The sequence below is a fragment of the Lycorma delicatula genome, chromosome 2 (genome assembly GCF_047948215.1).
Source record: "Lycorma delicatula isolate Av1 chromosome 2, ASM4794821v1, whole genome shotgun sequence".
NCBI lineage: Eukaryota > Metazoa > Arthropoda > Insecta > Hemiptera > Fulgoridae > Lycorma > Lycorma delicatula.
In genome coordinates, this window is record NC_134456.1 from 127,490,534 (window position 1) to 127,507,852 (window position 17,319).

Consider the following 17,319-nt stretch of genomic DNA (forward strand, 5'->3'; position numbering starts at 1 on the left):
TCTCCCCCTGTAGTTACATGACTGGTGTATTTATTCAAGGTCATCAGTAACTCTAGTACCTACAAAAATGTTTGAAAAAAATCAGCGCATGCTACATTGCTTGTTTGGTTTTTATTAAACCCTAAAATGCAATGAATAATTTATATTCACTATATATATTAAGCTATTATTTGTTTAAACTACTAATAAAGACAGCCCTTGTTATTTTCGTGAGATATCTATTATGTATGCATAAGTTTTTATCTTGATGGAACAAAAAGAAATAAAAACAGTTGTTTGTTAATGTCTTTAAAATTGAGTTTTATTTTATACAAATTGTAAATGCAAATTTTTATTTTACAATGTTAGTAAATTTTTTTTTTATAATTGATGCAAAATGGCTGGACTTACTGGAATCTGAATCTTTCAGAGGAAAGGTAGAGAAAGATTCAATCTCTTGTATATAGTGGTAAGCAGTTTTGCAACAGCTATTTTTTTTAAATTTTTGTATTTTTTTTTTTTGTGTTTAGCTAGATGTGGCTGCTGTATCATGTTTTCTCATATTTATTTATATTTAATCTGTCTTATTCATGTTAATTCTTTTTTGTGGAAGTGGTTATGTTTGTATAGCCTATTGGGTAAATCTAATACGATTCAAGTTATTAAATTTATTTATATAAATTGGACAAAAAATCCTGTTTAAGAATTTTCGCATGACTTTATACGTCAGGAGAATACATGCTGTACTTGTATCCAGAAGAAAATAATGTGTTCTTTATAACATGGTGTATGATTATTTATATTTAATGAGTCTCTTTTCTTCCTTTTTTTTTTTCATCCTTGCTTGTCTTTTTATTTTTACCATCTATAAAGGCAAATAAAATTGTCATATATGAGTTCATTTAGTAACTATTATTGTACATTAAAGTAATTTAAGTCTGGGGCTTAAATCTTATTTGCATTAGTGTATATAGTTATTGATTTTTACTTGCATCATTTGCCATCCTTCTATTGCTTTCAATTTTTATAGTGTCATATTAAAAAATTTGTATCTTAGAAAATTATGTTAGGTGATTTTTTACAGAATATTTACAATGTGACTTATATGTGCTACCTTAATTTGTTTTAAATTGTGTTGTATTCGGCTAATATAATTTGTATTTCCTAAATTTTATTTGTGCATTTGTGCATAAATATAGTTTTCACTTTTAGATTATGGATATGATTTATGATTATTGATATATTATATTAAATAGACAGTTTAACTGGGTTGGATTATTGAATTGGTGCACACTTTTTATTGAACAAAGATGGTAATTTAATTATTTTTGAATTTGTTTTATAGTCTTATACAAATTTTAAGCATAATGTTCATGTAAAAATTTCTGTCCGAGTATCCTATAACAGTTAAAAATGAGTGTCAAAATAATATATACTTACATGTATAAGGGTAAATCAAATATAAACGGTATTTTTGTTTCCGAGTGTATATGGTTGATAGGACTAGGCTCACGTTTCCACTATGCTTAGCTGGGGTCATTAGGAGTGGGAAGAGCTGGTGGCCATTCCATATTCTCAACCAATTTGTTTGTAACGCTCAAGATGTCGGAGAAACAGGTGAACCCCTTCGCTGTGCATTGCATAATTATAAAATTTCTTGCTCGTGAAGGAGTTCAAACGATGGAAAGTTTCCGGAGATTGACTGCACAGTTCAGGGACCAAACATTGTCAAGGACTTGTTTGCCTGGCATAAAGAGTTTAAGGAAGGATGTGAATGAGTGGAAAATCAAAAACATGATTGCCATCGTCGGAACAGCATTACAGATAAAAACATTCTTGAAGACAACTGATGGGTGAGAGTATCCAAAATTGCAAAATAGGTTGAAATAAGTTGTGGGAGCTGTCAAGCAATTATCATAAATGACACTTACAGTTCTATAAAATGTGTGTCAGATGGATCCCTCGCCTTTTGACCACAAATCAGAAGTTGAGACGTTTGGAGGTCTGTCAGAGAGGTTTGTGAAAGAAGGTGAGGCATTTTTGAGTCGGATTATCACCTGCGATGAAATGTGGGCCCACCACTACATTCCCCAGTCGAAACAAGCCAATATGGAGTGGCAGAGGCATTCCCAGTGAAAGCCAAGACTTGACTGTCACAGTGATGATAGTGGTTTGAAGTACTGCATATTAATTAACATTACATTTAAAATATATTAAATAAATTTTTATGTATAAATTTACACTTTAAATAACTATGAAATAATACATACCTTTTAATCACAGATTTTTGTCTGCTCTTGAGACTTTCATGTACTTAACATAATAGTGCAGTTATTTAAATATTGTAATTTATCTATTAACTATAAACACGTAAAATAATTTCTACATGCACATTAATTGAAGAGTAATTTTACTAACTTCAGTAAATTGCTATTAAGTCTAAACAGAATTAATAATCTTTATTGGTTTGCTGCATATGCTCTCCATTTTTTTAGTCTGGACATAGTTGTTCGGATTGACTGTTATTTCCATTATACATTACACAAAAAAATCTAGCTCTGTTTCACCCGCTTCTTTTCCATTTATCTCTTTTGCATGTGCCATGGCTGTAAAAATTTCACCATTATTAGAATCTCTTTTTCTAGTAGTTCATTACTGCCTGTTCATTTGTTCACATCATTGTATCTAGAGCCCTTAAATTATTTGTCAGATCTATATGTTTAATTTCTTTATTGCCTAGAGTTTTTTTCGGTCCTCTGCAAGACTGCAATTTGTTGTTAGATTATATATGCAATATTTAACCTTTTAACATAAATGCATGAAAATTTAATTAATACTTACTATAATTAAATTATTGTTTATAATAATACAAATGGTCGGATGTTTATCCCAGAGAGAGAGTTGAAAGAGAGTCAGTTAATAGAGAGAATTTAAGTATGTTGTGAATAACAAGATAAACGGCCAACTAAATAGTTTTAATTAAGTACTTGGCCTTTAACGTTTAATTCTTACCAGATTTCAATTTTGTGAGTGAATTATTCTGTACAGTGTTGCATGTATTCTTATTTCACAGTGTTCATAGGTTTTGAACATCTCGTTTTGTTATAGAAAAATTATTTGTTAGTACAGGTCATAGTTTTTTCTAGTACACAGATAGAAACTGTTTGTTATGACTTGTAATACTGTTTTAAGATGGCTGTTGTTCCAACCACTTAATCCTAATGTGGTATGTAAATTTGCATCCACTTGTATAACAGTCCATGGACGCATTACAGTACTGTTGTTCAGTCATGTAAGGCTTCTCTGTTGCAGCTACTTCAGTTCTTTTTTTAAATTTATTCCTTTATGACTATTTACTTATTTTCATTTTCTTGTATATAATATTTCTCAATTTAAATATTCTTATGATATAGTAATAAAGAATTGTTTCCAATAACATTTTTTTGGTGTTAAAATTTCAGTAACTTAAGTAAATTGTGATTAAGTTTAAACAAGATTAGTGATATTTATTTTGTTTACTGCATCGGCTTTCCATTTTTTAAGTTTAAGGACATAGTTTGTTCTGATAGACTCAAATTTCCATTACACAATAAAAATCTAGTTCCGTCTTATCCCCTTCTTTTTCATTTATCTCTTTTACACTTGACAACATTGATAATTTCACCTTCTTTGGTTAGTGCAAAGCTTAATCGCTGATTGTATCTTACGTCATACTGCATTGCTGTGGGACCCAGACCTAAATCTGATTAATTTACATAATATACTGAAGTTAAAATAAATGTATATGAAGTAAAATTACAAAGAATTGACTTAGTATTTTAGAGAGATAAGAACTTGGTTGACAACGCAGGTAAGCTTTAATGGAGAAAAAGTGGTCTGCTAATATCTGACGTAGATCTAAGAATTATAAATATGCTTATGAAAATATCTGTGTGGAGTTAACACTCTACAGCCACAGAAATGAAGTATGAATGGTAGGAAAAGCAAAAGGAAAATGAATGTGGTGTTAAAGGAAGATATTAAAAAAGGATGTCTGTCAGTCAAATATGAAATGAAGATTATTATAAAGGGGGAAGGATAGTCAGGCAGAATCTTGAAGTCATAAATCAAGTGAGTGATAACACGGGTCACTCATTAAGACATCTAGGTTTTGTTATTTGTAATAGAAGGTAAAAATTGCACAGGAAAATAACTGAAATTTATAAAACTATTTAACTGATGTGCTAATGTTACTGAAGTTATGTAGACAAATTGTTTTTTCAAATTTTGGGCCCAAAATAAATAATGAATGGCTTAGGGTAACAGACCTGTTTTTTACCTTTTAACTCTTAAGTACTAGTAGTATTTAAAGAAAAAAATTGGACTGTTGCTAAGTGTCTTTCATTAAAAAAAAAAAAAATTGTCACCAAATCGTGATTTTGAGAAGTCTCATTTTTGGAGCTTAAAAACCGCATGTTGGACAGGTGGCAATAATCTGAAATTTTTACATTAGTAAGTACCTATTGTGTACTTTAAAACTATATAAAATTTATTTTGGTACTCAAAAGGGGTTGACGAGAAATGAAGCTATCAAAACTGCTAAAAACACTGTTCCTTCTAATCGTGAACAATGTATCCAAAAAATTCACAGCATGAATTTTTTCAGATAATAATGTAGGTCTACTGTTTAACATATTTTGATATGTCTACATTGAGATAGCTTATATTTTAGATAGTTTGTTACTTAAAGTATGACTCATACACACAAACTCATGTTTAAACAGGAAAAGTGAATAGACATGCATAGACGTGAATGTTTGCTTAATCCTGAATGTAAACATTGTGGAAGGCTCAGTTGTTGTTTGTATTTCAATGTGATATGTTGTATTATTGCTAGTGTTAATACTGTGTTTACGTGATGTACAAGTCTTTATAAAGTAATTTTATTAGCAGTGAACTTGTCTTTTATGCGATATCTTTTATTTTTAATTTTATTAATTAGAGAAACTTTTATTTTAGCGGTAGAGAAACTGGGTTAAGACAAAGTGAGGTGCAATTGGTAGTTTTATGATTTATACTAACTGTATTGTTATTGTAAGAACCCTTGCATTTTATAAAAACTGATTATGGAGTGTTCAGTTGGCATTCACACTGAAACAGTATGTCACAAATTGACTTACAATAGATCTTCAGTATTGCACAATATTTTAGTTTACTGAACAGCAAATAATACTGATTCTTTAAGAAGTGGATGTACTGAAACCAAAAATATCGGTTTTACTTTTCGTAAAACCGAATGTTTTGGATAAATATTTTCATATTAATGGGAAAAGTGAACCAATTTAAAAAGAATAAAGTTATAAAAGTAGCCATGTCTGTTACCAGTTAATAAAACAATTCCTTTGATTTAAATATTTCTACAGAAGAAACCAGTTTAGTACCACAATGTTATGCTGATTTAGTTAAGGAATATGAAGAATTAATCATTAAAATAAAATATAAAATGAAACGGTTACATCAACCCAGGAAAAAATTTATTTTAAGTTTATTACCAAGCAGCTGGTGGAGCATTCAAAACATTCAAAATGAGTTAGTGTTGGTCAGTTTGTAGCCCATCAATCCAAGCAATTAGTTAAAACAAGTGGAATTTTGCAACAAATTGGCAAAAAGAAACCCAGTCGTGTAATTGATGAAAATGTTATTAAATTTGTTGAAGATTTTTACCAGAATGATGAGCACAGCCGAATGATGCCAGGCAAGAAGAATTGTGTCTCTGTAAGATGAGTGACTGGAAGAAAATTAATATTGAAAAAAAGTTTATCTTATATAACTTAAAAAGAATTGAACACAGTCTTCAAAGAAAAACATAATTTGAAAATTGGGTTTTCAAAATTTGCTGATGGTGGGTCAGGTACTCACTCTGTGAGTACCCACCAGAATGTAAAACTCATGTTATCTGCTCTAAAAATGAAGTTTGATTATAAAATTCTTTCAACCATGGTATGTAGATATAGAAAGTGAAACGTGCATGCTCAGTGTGAAAAACGTCCAGGCACTAATGAAGTGCTCAGATTACTACAAGAGAGCTGGAATGATCTTGATTCTGAAATCATCTTCAAATAGTGGGTTTCTGTTGACCGTTGTGAACTAATTACTCAAATTCTTCCATTTCAAGAATACTTGGATAAACTTACTGAAAATTTAAATAATCTAAAAAGGCACATTATTTTGTTGCAAAGAAACAAACTAATTTCGTCAACATTAAAGAGTTAAACTTGTTGGATGGTGAATGTATTGTAATGGGAGACTTCCCTCAAAATTTCCCTTTTGTGATACAGGATGAAGTGCATTCATATTACTGGTTAAAAACTTATGCTACTGTAAATCCATTTCTTATATATTTTAAAAAAGAAGGAAACTTACAAAGCCAAAGCTACTGTGTGTTAGTGAGTACTTGAAACACAATACTACTACATAGTTCTGCTTTCAAAAGCAAGTTATAAATAAAGTAAAAACACTGTTACCACAACTTAAGCAATTTATTTATTTTTCTGAAAGCTCCTCAGTATAAAACAAAAAAAATTGATAAATTTGTGATACCGTCAAGAAGATTTTGAAATCACAGCCGAATGGCATTTGTTTGCTTCATACCATTGAAAAGGACCGTGTGATGGTATTAGTGGAACTGTAAAAATGACTAAACCAAGCCTTCAAAGGACAGTCAACCAACAAGTTGTTACACCCTCTGAAATGTGCAACTATTGCAAAGACAATATTAAAAATATAACATTATTTTCTGCTCCAATAAAGATGTTAATTCTAATAATTCTCATTATCAGGTAATCACAACAGTCCCAAGAAGTCAGAAATGTATATTGAAAGTTTAGGCAACCTCTGAATCAGAAATATTAGGCGAAGTCATTGAAGTCAAAATGCATGAAAATGAAGCGGAATATAGATAACAATTTTTCCATCCGCAGGGTGAGAAATCACTCAGGGATAATCAAACATAGGTTCAACTGGAAAATATTTTAAAGATTCTCACGCCTTCAGAACTTTTTCTATAAACTACTGGAAGAGGACACAACATTATACCAAAGATGAAGAGGTCTTATTAGTTCTACGTAATAAAAAAAATGGCAGGAGCACTAAAGTTTGTTATCAAAAAGTGCAAGATTTATTCATAACTTCCATTAGCAGGAGTAAAATAAGGTAAAAGTGAATTGAACAACTAGCTAATGTGTTTGAATTGTTTATCATTTTGTAATTATTATTTATCATTTATTATTCATTCTAATGAGTTTATTTGCAATTTATAAAATCTTTAAAAAAATTTACATCAGTATTTTTGGATACGTTGTTTACGGTTAGAAGGAGCGTGTATTTTTTTAGCGGTTTTGTCGGTTTTATTACTCGTCAACACCTTTAAGTAACAAAATAAATTTTATGTGGTTTTGAAGTACGTAAAACGTACTACTGCTGTAAGTATTTCAAATTTTGCCATCTGTCCCACATGCGGTTTTTCAATAGGAAGTGCAAAAGAGAGAGTCGGTAGAGAGTAAAAATGTTCACTATCTTCTTTGTTATAAATGATCTAAAATAAAATTGAAACTCTCTTTGATTTTAACATTAACTTTGATTTAGAGGAGATTGGAGACAGACATGCACAAGGAACCTGCATCGGTGCAGATAACCGTACAATCAAGTTCACTAAAATATCAGTTTACTTCATTGCTATATTATACGTTCAGGGAAGTTTTACAATGTCTATAGTGTCGGTTCGTGACTTGTACGAACAATGACCCAAAATTTTTGTTGTTTAAATTTGTAAGGAAACGCGTATTTTAATTGATTGAACTAATTTAATGGGATTTCTCGAAAGATAATTCAGAAATATGGCAGATTAAAAAATAATCTATTGTTAATTATTTAAAGAAAGTAATTTATATTAATTAAAAAATGTGTGTTGTGCGCGCGGGTAATGTTATACGAAATCGAACAAAACAAATGTTATGTTCGAACAAAATAAATGTTATATAATAGACAAAAAATGATCTGATGAAAGTAATTGGCACTTTGCACCAAACATGATAGTTTTCGAAATAATTCAGGTCAAAGGTCAAATAAAATTTGGAATTATTAAAAAAAATTTTATAAATGTAATATACATAAAAAAGTGGTGGGTTCTGTCCGTTTGCAACAGCATGACGCGAGAACCAACGAACCGTTTGTTTTCACATTTTCAGGATACATTGTTATCTTAGGAAGGTTCTAAGCCGTAGATGGAGGCCCTAGCTCCTGTTTGGGGAATATTATAGCATCTTTGTAATAAAGAGGGAAAAGTTGGAGGAAATAAAGTTTTCCAGGCTTTGCTATTTATCAGTATACTCTACCATGAGTATAAAGAAAACAGCGTTCTTTGCTGTACGACGAACATAGCGAAGTGAACCCTGAGCGGCTAGCATTCGGTTACAAAGTTTAGCGTTTAGTAAAATAAATATGTTTACGCAAGAAAATTCAACAAAACATTGGTCGAAACTGTTTTCTGTGCATAGTTTTATGAACGTGACGATGATTGATTAGTTAAATTAGAACATTGTTATCAGATTGATCAATTAATATACAATTTTTATGACATGTTGAAAAAATCAGGATGGCCTTATTGACCCCTGTGTTTGTTTAACATTCTTTAGAACTATCAACATATCTGTTTATGTTTTTCTTTTTATTTGTTTGCATTTTTCCTTAGTTTTTTCGATTAAATACGCGTGAGAGATCAGTCGTGTTGCTGGGATCTAACAAAATTATTGTACGGATAGTGTGTAATTTTTATTTTTACAGAGGCTTCATATATTTTCGATCGACCTTTAAACATGTTCCGGTATAAATTAATTCTTTGTTAACGGCTTGCTTATTTTTATCGTTTTGACCTTTAAACTCCCATTTTTCAAAACAAATGTTTCATTTCATATTCGTCATTATATCTTTAGTTACAATATTTATATTTGACATTCTTCTATATAATATATTAAATAAACATATATATGGCTATGGTCTACCTTTGTATTATTTGATTTTATAGTCTAAAGAAGATAACAAAATCGTGGTTCAATTTTACTAAGTAAATATGTAAATGGGGAATTTAATTGGTTGGTATCCTAAATAGTATTTATATCGCTTCCTTCAAATATTTCTGTGTATTACTCATACAAAACGTTCATATTTAAGACATGAGATTACATTCATGCCGGCCGATATCGTAGATTAATCATTAGTTAGTAATTTATTATTATTTACTTTTTTTTACAGAATAAGTTCTGTTATTAGCATCTTGATGGTTCAAAGCCGATTCATGAACTAATTTTCCGATAAATTATGCTCCCATATTATATTTTCGTATGATTGATTTTTATTGTTTCCCTGTATAAAAAAGAAAAACGTTCTTGCATTCAGTTAACCTATAATATTAATAGGGACAAAGATTAAGAATTAGCACCTGGTATTTTTAATATTTTCTTTATGCTTAGATTTTTTGGTTGAAAGGAGGAAAATATTTTTCGCCCGCTTCAGAAAAAATTTATAATATCGTTGATGTATTGGTCAGTGAAAGAAACTACTAGTTTCTTTACGAAACTCTGCAGTAGATGTAACGTATTTTATCTCATAATTATCGCTAGTATTAAATATAAAGTTTTCACTATCAATTCTATTCCGCGTTGTCATATAGTAGTTTTTATTACCCTTTCGAAGGTGGCTGTCCCTTTAAATTTACGATGTCTGTCATGAAAATAAAATTAATCCCATTTATATAAAATATATGTTTGTAGTGCTTAACCTTTTTATTATATATCTATCTGTTGTGTTGTTAGTATTATTAATTACGTTGTTTGAAAATAGTATAATAAATTTTGATACACATTTCCTAGTTTGTTTATGATAACTGTGTCTTGTAAAGGTGTCTTTACTGCGGTGGGTAGGCCGTGTAGCCCTAGCCGTATCCCATTTGTAGCCCGTTCCACTTTCTTCCTCGGAATATTTTTTCCTTCCATTTTTAAGCTGCGTATGATGATTATCCGTACGAACGTAATCAGATATACATTTTAAATTGATTTCCTGAAGGCCAGGAAGAATGGGAATGTAGTTCACCGATGGATTTCCATTCTACTCCCGCGACGATACAATGAAAACATCAGATCAAAAAAATTGTAAACGTAAATGAATTTTTTAAAAAGCCCTGTTTTTAACTTCGTGCTGGCGTATAATGCCTGCCGCTTCAAAACTTTATAAAAGCTCCGTCAGCATTACTATCGGACGTAATCCCTATTGCGAGCTCTATAAATCCCTGTTTTGAATTCGGATTGTATTTCTCGTGTTTTTTTATCGCTTTGTGTTCATGGAAGTAGTTATTAGCAGAGCCCTCGGAGATTCAAGGATCAGCCTTTTGCTGAACGGTTGTAGTCGATCGTAAAACGATAGATTATTCTTGAAACCAGAATTTATAGTTTTGTTAATTTCTGCCCCATTTTCCCCTCGGCTGTATTAGTTTAGGTCAAAAGCTTTCTTTATGAATTTTCATACCTATACTTCAGATATACTTTATACCTTTAAAGTCTTCAGATGATGATGATAATTGTTTGGTCTTGTATAATCATCGTTTAATAGAACGTTCTGGGTATTTTATGTATTTATTTTAGTGAAAGTTCACTCTGGTTGCTCTTCGGTTGTGATAATCATGAGTTTTTTGTTGTAAATTTCTTAAATTTTATATTTTTTTTGGCAGGTGTTGGTTGCCATACTTCCCACTCCAAACGTTGATCCGTAATTACAGATTATACTATTCGTTTTTTTTAAACGATTAAATTTTTTATATGTGCGAATGGTGACGAATCGGACAGTTTACTGTAGGTCACATGAATTGGGTATGGGGGTCATGCCACCTGCTATTCGCCGGTTAGCGGGCAGGTCAAGAAGTCATGTCGCGTTTATATTGTGCTATATGTGCTGTTTCGAGGGAGAACATCCTTGTGCAAACGGCTGTAATGTTTGACTTACTTGTATCTACTACTCATAGCAGCGTTTCGCTAGGTGTTTTTTCCATCTGTAGCATTTTAATATATATATATATATATATATATTACATACTTTGTAAGATTAGTAGCTGTCGTAAATTTTTGATGGGTTTCTTACGGGGAGGAATTTTTCCCCGATGTTAGTTTTCATGATATTTGAAGATTTAATTATTTACGACAAATAGTCATTTGAATGTTATGAAAAATAAATATTTGTCCTATTTTTTGTCCAAAATAATAATTAATAATTGTCTAGAATAATCATATTTACATTTTTTATTAATCGAAAATTTCATGATTATTTTGCTTAATTGTCTTTATACGAAGAGTTAAATGTACACTGGTATAATTCGTATTCATTTTCAAAAATTTGCTAGTTAAATTTCGGAAACTATACAAACTTACGCATTTAATTTTTTTATGAGAATATTTAACTTTTATTCGGTATCTATTTATGGGTGCAGGGTTTTTTTTTGCTATGATAGTTTCTTTTTGGTTTGATGTTAATGTATTTTTGTTATTAATTAAATAAATTTAATTTTGTAATATTTTATATTGAGTAAACTTTTTTCTACGAGTGGATGTTATATCCTATTTATTAGCTGAAATCAATTCCATTGTATTTCTGTATCTAAAAATAGATTTTATACTTTTAGTTTGTAAATAAAGAAAAGGGTAGACTTTTATTTCCATTCATACAAAGAAATTTATAATTTGAATACTACAGTGGACAAGAATTTCTGTGTTTGACACTAATTCTGACCGATACTAACCGGTTTAGTCAAAATATGTTTATACCTGTACAAGGCACAATTATTTATACATTATGACAATAAATATTCAATAACGAATGTACATTCTTGGTATTGTTATTGTAACTTTCTTGAATCTCTGTTTTTAGATAATAGAAAACAGAAAAGGTTTTTTTTTTACCATGTTTACGAATATTTTGTTCATATAAAACAAAATATGCTTTATTTGAAATAAGTAAATCAACTACATTTTCGTTTTTTCAGTCTAATTTTTATTATAAAAATTCATATTGTTGTACGTATTCTTCTCGAAAAATAATTTCCGTTAGGGGTTTCCTATAAACCAGTTAAAAATCTGGCAAATGACCCATTAAAATGAAAGTATAAATATTTTTAACGAGAATATTTAATAATTATTTTTCTCTTCAATTTGTATCGCTTGAAAGTTTTTTTAAAAATAAAACAATTTAAAATTCTCTGGGAATATGTCAAGAGACTTCTTTTGATATTAATGTTCTACTTGTTTTTAACATTTGCAAACCTAGCGAATAAATGATGATTAATTTTTCCCATTAAGAGAGATTCCGAGACAAAAAAGACTATCAGCTCCTGTAATTTCATAAACTCTCTGTGGTGCTTGACAGTATGTAAACTTCCAATATTTGTTTCTCCGCAATCTTAATTAGAAATGCGGAATTTAACCCGGTACTCTATTCTTTATTATATTTGCTCTAATTAATATTACACTATAAAAATAATTAAGAGCTATATAGTAGTGTAATTAATCGCTGAGACACTGTTTGCCTAGTATAATATATATTTTTGTAAACGGTAACTAAATAAATCTTTGCCTTCCATTTTATAAATTTAAGAGCATAAACGCTAATCATAATCTGTTTTCAAATATTAGGGCCTTTAATGTGTAGTGCATCAGCTTGTAATTATCGAATGGTCCATTAAAATTCTATCAGTTTGTCTTGGAAATTAAATAAAATTATGTTCAATGAACAAGTCGAGACTTTCTCGTAGAAATGTTATTAATTTGTTTTAATTGTTTGTTGATATGCTAGTTATGCAATTAACGACGATATTACGTTTTATAACCGCATACATTATGTGTCGTTTGTCTTAACATCGAAATCAAATCGGTTTACGTAGTTAGACGAGTACACGTGAATCGCAGGCGATGCGCAGTTTTAATTGCGCCGCTCTTCTTTTTTCTCTAGTTGAAAGTGCTAAATGTGTTACAGGAAAGGTTTGGCCCTAGAAGGCATCCTTGTTCACATGGCCGGCAGAGCGGTATTCGGCATATAAGTCCTGTGAAGTAAGGTGCTTCGAGCAGGTCCCTTTGAAGCGTTGACACGCGGCGCCGTTTGGGGAGCCGAAGTCCTCCCACCATCGCAGTCAGGTCGGGAAGCACTGAATGGGGGTACACAGTCGATACGCACTCGCAGGCACAAGGGCAACGACCTCCCGACGGCTGGGGCGGCTATCGGTGTGCGCGTCTAGTTCCACAATTCATTCACAGTTACCGCCTTGCGTCGCTTAAGTTTTTCTCGTTATCTTATTTATTTTATTGATATTCATTCAGTATTTATATTTACTAGTCTGTATCCATTAGTATTAAAATATAGAGGTAATTTGTGTCGGCTCCTCTACTACTTAAGCCAAATTTAGTAGGCGCTGAAAACGATGAGATTGGGCTTTATTATTTTCCGTAGATTTTATGCAATAAAATAAGCGCCTCTACAATGCACGATTAAAAAAGTTTATAACGTAAAACTTTCAGGATTTAAACCCCTCGGTACGGGGACCGAATAGTTTTAAGTTATCCTTAGTTTAGACGGATGTAGAAATTGTCTGTTATCAGTTGGCAATCTGCTGTATTTTACAATAAAAAGTATCTTAATTCGCGGAAGTGTATCCGGTGTATTTTTATACACTTATCATTGCGATCAAACGTAATAACACGTGGTTTGTTAGGAACCACATGGGTCCACTCTTAAGAGCAAATAATTTGTTAGCAACTGAACAAGTAAAGTTTTGTTTTAATTGGAAAATACTACCATCTTTTCTAAACAAAATAGAATCTATCGCTTTAGATCGCCTACCGCAAATTCGTAACAAGAGTAACGAATAAGTTGCTTTTAGTAGCTTTTTTCGTGAAACTTATTTACGATTTTTTTTTAAAGATCTCAGGTAGGATATAAAATTTCGTTTTAATAAAAAAATGTGCCCTCAAGTTTTTGCCCAAACTGTTTTAATACGTGGAATCTGTTAAGATTCTACTTTCTGAGTAATGTCTTGATATTCTTTTAAATATTCTCGTTATCAATTATATCATTTATTTATAATTGTAGGCAATAAAGTATTAAGATTTTTTTCTTAAGAAGTTCGTTGACATTTTTAATTTGCATTTTTTGTAGATATGCTTTATGGAATAAACTGAGTTTACTCAGTTGCTAATCGACCATTGTGTTCTTTGCTAAATCGAGAATAATAATTCGTTATCATTATATTCGTGTTCTACGTCTAGTTTTTTAACGTTAACTCATTTCTGATGATTATGTGCATTCCATAAGAGCGAAAGGCACCGTATCGCACAAACTGAGACCGTTTTAGAATCAAACATACTGCCTTTTTGGGTTATGTGAATAGCTGAAAACCTTCTTATGAAAATTTAAACGGATTGCAAGTTATTTGGAATTTGATGGACTGTGCTGGTGTTTTTCGCTAATTCATTTAACCAAAAACTTGAACGATCAATTATTTACTAATCCTAATAAGTTCTGTATAAAAAATTAGGCAAAATGCACGGAATATATGGTAGGCATGAAAGGTGAATTTGATGTAAGAAGTTTTTGGTTTAATATCAAAATTCGGTCGAAGTTATAGAATAAATACGGCCCCGACCGAAGGTCAGAAGGAACAGCTGATTAAAAGGCGTGATGGTTCGAGTACTCTGGACCTCAGACGATATTACCCGTCCATGCTATGCGGCAGACACAAACAAACCGCTAATCCTATGTATGCTCCTCGTATTACGTCACTATCACTGTAACAGTTGCTGTTTTGAGAACGATGATCGATGATATCTCTAAGCTCCTGGCACCGATCGCATTCACTATTTTATCTGTTAATATGCCTGATCGTCTCGTTCGTGTACGGAATGATAAATATCGTTCAGCTAACCTCATGTGAACTTAAATCGTTGGTCGTTTTTAATTATTTTCCTGTATTAATTTAAATAAGATAGTTTTTTAAAATTTGTGTTAGCTTTAGTTAACGTCAAAATATATTTTTTTTTAATGGCGTAGACGCTACACGTTAATGAAAAACCTCTATAAATCGGACAACTTATATTAAAAGGTGGTAAAAGTCTGCAGTGAATTAATGTTAACAATTTTTTTTTGCGGAGTTGGAATTTTTCCGTCCCGAATTTTGAAATCTAAAAGACGTATATAACGATAAAATATTTAATATGGCGATAAAGATAGTTCTTACGTGTAAATATATGTCATTTCAAATTGAGAGTTGCTAGGGATCATTCACCCTAAATATTTTCTACCCTATTCCCGAGTGACGTTACTTTGCCGATTTATATTCCTGTATTTTATGAATTTATTAAGATGTAGGATTTTTTTAAATAAAGTAATCGCAAGTCTTTTACACAGAAGTAATGTACAAATTCTTAGAATTTATTTCTGTCTCGCTTTTATACTAATATTTACATACGTAATATTCTTTTATCGGCCCGTTGAAAAATATTTGTTATATGTATGATTAATCAGTGAACCGTAAATTATTGTGCAATTTTATTGTTACGAGGAATTTATAATGAGAATTGAGAAAGTTGTAGGTTTTTTATTTAACAAAAATGAAATTTTAATTTACAGCTTTTTAAAACTACAGTCTCTTTTAAGTTAGTGTGTATATTTTAATTTTTGTAGATTATATTTAAGTGATTTAAATTTTGGGGAAAAGTTACTGATTTAATGAAATAAAGAAAACATTGTTTTGAATTTAGTGTTCGTTTATAAAATTGTTTAAATTCGGAGTTGACTTTTCGAAATCAGCCTTTCAAAAAAATAACCGTACGATTTTTTCATGGATGTTCTAGCGTTATTCTTAAAAAAATTAACTGATTTCGGTGACTTATTACATTTTGAAGAGTTTTCCGTCCGGTGTAGATATTTTTTCCTCAGATATCTTCAATGAAAGATTTCTTTTAAAGAAAAATTATATTGTCTACTTCAAGATTTTTTTTTTAATGTTTTTTCGTTAGTAATACTTATATTGTGTTGTCATACTACAATGATAAATAACTTGCCATTCTGATTTATAGTTGGCACGACAATTCAAGAAAATCAGTTTGAAAATATACTGTATGAAAGTGATAAATTTCTGCGTCCTAGGTTGTCTTAGCTTTCGTTAAAGTGTCCTTATATTGGTTTTTTATTTGTTTTCTAATCAAAATGTAGATTTTTGCCCTTTCTTTTTGTAGCGAACAGTCTTGTTTTCATGTTAGTAGCTGTTTAGGCTTATCAATATTTTGTATATATTAATATAAATGAAGTAACCTAAAAAAAATTCAAAGAATTAAAAAATAATATTGTACGGATTTTTTTTATTTTAACGATCTGCAACAAATTGTGTTATTCGTATCTTTTATTATTAGTTTTGACTATAAATGTCAAAATTAAAAAAAAAAAATGTATAAATATTTTTATATTTCATTACTTTTTTTTTGGACGTTATAAATATTGGTTTTGTTATATATTTGTAAATTATTTACTGTATGACTTTTGGTGTAAACTTTGACTGAAATACCATTCTGCAGCGGTTGTAACACGCAATATTAAAAATCAACTTTTCATGTTTTTTTTCAGTAAAACGCGCGATCGGTTTGTGTTTTTCCTTGAAGAACAGTATATGTTACCCATACAGGAAATATTTTATCAAGTGGTATTTATTTCAAAAATAGGGTTGAACTTTGTAATTAAACGTCGTTATTTATCCTCAACACAAAAGTAAATATTTATCTCTTATTTTATTATTATTACTATTATTTGAGGATATAGCGTCTCGAGCCATTGTTCAGCCGTTACATTTAGATTGTAGAATCTCTCTGTCTCATTCTCTGCGCGCGCGCGCCTCTACGCAGCTTTTGGCATACAGGTTTTCATGATATTTTTGTTTGATATATTTTGTATCAACTAATTAATTAATCTATATGTGCACGTTATGAAATGTTGTAGGAAATACATAAATATATGTATACACATCTTAACTATGATTGAAATGATGGTTATAATCGTAACTTTAAGTTTCCTTCCTCGGTTATAGTTAATAAATGACAATCCTTTGTTATTGAACTTCTCAATTATCTTTGTCGTCGGTTCTTAAGCCAGATGAATGAAATGTTTATTAGTACCATGCCGATACTTAAACTAATTCATTCATGTGCTGTAAGAGAAATGGGGAAATAATCCCAGACCCTTGATTAAGATATGAATGTATGAAGAGGGATCGTAATAGTA

At 30.5% G+C, this 17,319-nt stretch overlaps 1 protein-coding gene across 5 annotated transcripts in view; it reads left to right on the forward strand.

Annotated features, from left to right (window-relative positions):
- Nucleotides 1-17,319, forward strand: part of LOC142319213 (eukaryotic translation initiation factor 4 gamma 3-like) — a 230,884-nt gene that overhangs the window by 30,604 nt on the left and 182,961 nt on the right. The gene's annotated exons all lie outside the window — the stretch shown is intronic.